Source organism: Lutra lutra, chromosome 2 (assembly GCF_902655055.1).
Source record: "Lutra lutra chromosome 2, mLutLut1.2, whole genome shotgun sequence".
Classification (NCBI taxonomy): domain Eukaryota; kingdom Metazoa; phylum Chordata; class Mammalia; order Carnivora; family Mustelidae; genus Lutra; species Lutra lutra.
The window spans coordinates 131,346,199-131,351,494 of record NC_062279.1 but is presented as its reverse complement, the minus strand read 5'-3'; the positions used below and the strand labels follow the sequence as shown (position 1 = coordinate 131,351,494).

Genomic DNA, 5,296 nt, shown 5'->3' with positions numbered 1-5,296 from the left:
AGATGGAAGCTACCTTTGATCTGAACAGGATAGACTTCCACTTACCAAGGTTTGCCTATCTAACTTACTTACCTACCTCCTAATCTACCTACCTACCTATGCCAGCTACTGCTGCCTCAGAATGTCCAACCTGCCAGTGACAGAGACCTGCACTGAGTTATGGGACATGGTTCTATTCCTCAAGCAGACCAACAAGCCCATTGGTGGCAAATTCACTAAATGGGGACCCTTGCATCCTATAAGGCTCAGTGTTTTTTTATGTTTGTTTGTTTTGTTTTTTTGTTTTTCCTTACAGGGAAAGATACCTACTATGGGTTTTCTAATCTGTCTGCAGAACCTCAGCAAGTACCAACCTAATGGTGTTTACAAAAGATCTGATCCATAGGTATGAAATTACACATAAGATAGCATCCAGTGAGGACCAAATTCATAGAGAAGGTGGTATGGAAGTGGTTCCATGACCACACGCTCTACAGAATGATCACCTCACTGAGCACTGGGATAGCCTAGTGAAGGCACAGCTAAAGCACCAATTTATTGCTATGATTCTTTGAACTGAAAGATATCACCACTGCAGGAAAGTTTGGACTTCCAGTTTTCTAGGAACAGTAGGTGTGAAAAGAATCACTATCCAGAGTAATTCGTCCTGACCAACAGAAGGAGGTTGCATTGGTTTTGCAAATGGAAACTAGTAGAAAAACACAAGTTATCTACCTGGATGCTTCTTGGTTTTCCCTTTCCTGTTTATATGGTAAATGCACATGCACAGAAACCTGGCCCAAAAAGGCAATTTGATGACCAGGTGGAAGAGGAATGGGAGTCATGCCACCTGCGAAGCCACAAAAGCTAGCCAACATTATAGATGAGAATGAAGGGAGATCAGAATGGAGCAAGAATTTAAAAAATGAGGTATCACCTGTGGTCCCAAGACCAACTTGGCATAGGGGCTGTAATTTATTCCACTAACTTCACTGTGCTCAGCCTTTTCTCAGGAAGAGAGACTCATAGGAGTTGCATGAATATGTGTATCTTTTTTGTGCAAGTTTTAGATTATGACACCGGTGGAAGTGTGCTCAGATCCCTTTCAAGAGAAACTTCATGTGAAGAGTCTCACTGACTGATGGTCTTAGTTCCACTGGTTAGGTATTCAGTGAGGAACCACTCAAAGACAAGGCACAGCCAGAGGATTAGTCCTAGCCCATTCCTAACAGGATTTCTCTAGTGCAGAAACCCATTGCTATGGTCAAAACTTTCTCAAAACCATGCTGTGTCAGAGGGTCTTCCCCACCCAATTCTTCCTCCCCCACCCAACCTCTTTTCACAGCTGTCAAATTTACAAAGTGGTCTGGAGGTTTTCCCAGCTGATTTCTGTCCCTACTCCCCTTTTATCTTTTGCAGGCATTTCCATAGTAAATCCTTTGAGCAACAAATCCCATCTTCCTGTTTGCCTTTAGGAGGACCCAAACTGACACAATTAATATAGTTAATTTCCCTCTGACCCAACTGTTCAAGAAAATACAGGATACAAATGACCAATATCAGTAATGAAAGTGAACATCACAGCACATCATAAAGATTTCAAAAGGATAATAATGGAATATCATATGTGTTTTCCCAAGAAAGAAGGAAGTTTACCAATTAAAAAAAAAAAAAGTGATCTGACTTTTGAGTCAGGCAGTCCTGCAGGTAGCATAGGTACAGTAGTAATTCCTAGCAAAAAGGGATTAATGAATTTGATCTTAAGTAAAAATAATATAATTTTGCTATTTCCATATTAGCAGATTTGGAATTTTTTTAATAGAAAGTATGAAAATACAATATTTCAAAAATAATTTTTGAGAAAGGCTATGTCATTTTAATAATTTTATCTATTTTTAAAAGTTATCTTTAATAAGAAAAAGAGTCACTCAAAAATGTCAAAATCTCTGTTAACCCCATATGACTTGTCATTTTTCTTTTTTTTTTTTTTTTTTTAAAGATTTTATTTATCCATCTGAGAGAGAGGCAGTGAGAGAGAGCATGAGCGAGGAGAAGGTCAGAGGGAGAAGCAGACTCCCCATGGAGCTGGGAGCCCGATGTGGGACTCGATCCTGGGACTCTGGGACCATGACCTGAGCCGAAGGCAGTCGTCCAACCAACTGAGCCACCCAGGCGCCCCTGACTTGTCATTTTTCAACTGTATTTGATTACCTCAAAATTCTCCACTCTGGCATCATGGATACAGAATAAGCAAAATAAAATAATACTGGAAATTAAATAATATTAAACTGAAAAACTGAGATTACCTCTCCGATTATGATTGGGAATAAAAATCTGACATTAAATTCCTTAATAATCTTTTTAAAAGCAGGATAAATAGGTTTGGCCATGTTTTAATCAACTAGAGGATTTTTTTTTCTTACTATGGAAAAAGCACCTAGACAACTTAATGAAATAATGTATCTTTCTATGAGTTCTAGAAAAGTGATTTGAGCAGGAATATGTCCGTATTTGTAAGAATGTACATATATTTCCTTGATTAAATAAAGCAAAATGGATGAAAAATTTCTTCAGGGAAATAGGGAAAATGATCATTTTTGTGGTCAAATAGAGACTTGAATACAAATATTTTTTGAAATATTTATAGAAGTTTAGTTTTTGCAGTTTTCATGTACTTCAAATTTTCTCCCTAGATCATCTTTGTTTAAGGAAAAAATAACATTTTAAAGGTTAGATTTAAAAATGCGTATGAGATTCTTGTGCTTTTAAAACATTACTATTTCTCCTCTGTTAGGTTCTTGCCCCAAGCAAAAACCAACACCTAACACAAATATTGAGAAAGAAGAAGAAAAAAAAAGAAACCTCAAGAGACATGCTAAGATATCTTAGGATGTGAACAATCAAAAAGGCAAAGGTCATATGGGTTACTTGAAAACTCCTTTGAGAGAATAATTGATCCATTCCTTTAATGTTCTCCACAACAAGGATTAATTCTCTTTGAGTCCTTTGAATAATATAAGGGAAAACCCATTACGGAGAAGAGACTCAATTCACTGCTCTGACCCCCTGATCTATATGAGAACTTTCAAAACCAATCCCAGACTAATATATTCTTTATTGATTTTGATTTTTATATTATCTTAAACCCAGAGAGAGTTTATTTCCTTCTAAAAATATAGTTTAAAATGATCAAATAATACTCTATCCCCAAAGTTGCTACCAAGAAACTCTCCCAACACTAGAAAAAGTTCACAGCAGATGCAGGAGGCAAACAGTAGGGGATAAGAGGAATATAAATTGAAATTTTATAAATTCATAAGTCATAATTTATTCTCTTTCAAAACGATGACTTTTAAACAAGTTAGACTTCACTCTAATAAAGTCATAAATAATAATAAAATATTTTGTTTTATTATATGCATGTAGCATAGTATCAATATGTATCCATATGTATCATGTATTGATATAGCACTTTGTAGACTGTAAATGGCTCTGGAATTTAATCTACATGATGATGTGAGTAGGCTTTGCTATTAAATTATGTTTAATAGCTTGTGTAAGCAGTGAGTGGGTAAGCCAACAGTGGGGAGTTCACCACGGGGGGGCGGGACTGGGACAGCATGCCAGGTTTTTTATGGTTCCACTCTGTGGAACTGTCTCTAGACTGGTATTAGAGCCATTGGTAGTGCACAGAAGTGGCCAGCCTTGCTGTGGTGTGCTCTAGGTCAATGGCTTCTAAGATTCCAGCTGGACTCATTTGACAGGGCAACATGGAGAAGCCAATGGCAAAAACTCTCATGCTATCCATTCATTATTTATGATGTGTTCTCTGATGCTTACAAAGAATTTCGAGATGCATGTGAACAGGTAGTGCATTCCTCAGCAGATATAGCCGAAAAAAAATGACAGAATTTTTACAATGTTGCTTACTAGTATCATTGCAACAGAAGGTTATTCTGGAGAAAATGAAATTCTAAAAAAGTGAAGAAAGGCTCAGTACTAACAGATTCCAGTACTATTGATCCTGAAGTTTCAAAAGAATTGGTCAAAGAAGTTGAGAAAATGGGAGCAGTTTTCATGGATGCTCCTATTCTGGTGGTGTGGGAGCTGCTCCATCTGGAACTTCACATTTATGGTGGGAGGAATCAAAGATAAATTTGCAGCTGCCCAAGAGTTGCTGGGGTGCGTGTGCTCCAATGTCATGTATTGTGGATCTGCGGGGACCCAGTTGACAGCAAAGATCTGTAACAACATGTTGTTAGCTACTAGAATGATTGGAAGTGCTGAAGCTATGAATCTTGGAATCAGGTTAGGGCTTGACTCACAGCTATTGGCTAAAATCCTAAATATGATCTCAGGATGGTGTTGGTCAAGTGACACAACCAGTACCTGGGGTGAGGGATGGAGTTCCATCCTCTAATGACTATTGGGGTGGATTTGAAGCAACACTCATAGCTAAGGATGTGGGATTACCACAAGACTCTGCCACTGTTGCAAAGAGCTCAGTCCTTCTGGAAAGTGAAGCCCCTCAGGTCTACAGGGTGATGTGTGCAAAGGGTTACTCAAAGAAAGACTTTTCTTGAATTTTCCAGTTTCTGTGAGAGGAGAAGACCTTCTGACCTACCCTTTGGTAGGTCAGAAGACCTGGTAGAAGAACTTCTGACCTACCCTTTGGCTGTGGACACTGCTGAAAACCAAACTCTATCTTGGAGTGTCATTATAGCCACCCAGGTGCCCTATTTATCTGAGTTTTTTTTTTTTATAAAGATTTTATTTATATATTTGACAGACAGAGATCACAAGTAAGTAGAGAGGCAGGCAGAGATAGAGGAGGAAGCGGGCTCCCTGCTGAGCAGGGAGCCTGATGTAGGGCTTGATCTCAGGACCCTGGGATCATGACCTGAGCAGAAGGCAGAGGCTTTAGCCCACTGAGCCACCCAGGTGCCCCCTAAAGTACATTTTTCTTCTAAGAAAAATATGACATTTGGGAATAATTCTACAACAGTCATCTTTCCTTACATATCAAGTGTTATTCTTTCATGGGATAATGTTATGGAATGTTTTGATACAACTTCATGCCTAACAAAATTATCCTTCATATATTTTTATTATTCATGAACTATTGTGAAATATTTCAGAAAATTTCACAAGAATCTGATATATGTAATTTTGGGTAATTTTTCCCCATCTAGAACAACTTGTCTGCATGATAAGAAATCTACATTTATTTTTAAGTCTGAAAAAAAAGCTTTTAATACTATAATTCATGAACAAAACCTACAAAATCAGTTTCCTCTTCTGGATGTATCGTAGTTCT

At 37.9% G+C, this 5,296-nt stretch overlaps 1 pseudogene; it reads left to right on the top strand.

Moving 5' to 3' along the window:
* Positions 1-3,465: 3,465 nt before the first annotated feature.
* On the top strand, positions 3,466-4,598 carry LOC125094131 (3-hydroxyisobutyrate dehydrogenase, mitochondrial-like; annotated as a pseudogene).
* Positions 4,599-5,296: the final 698 nt, after the last annotated feature.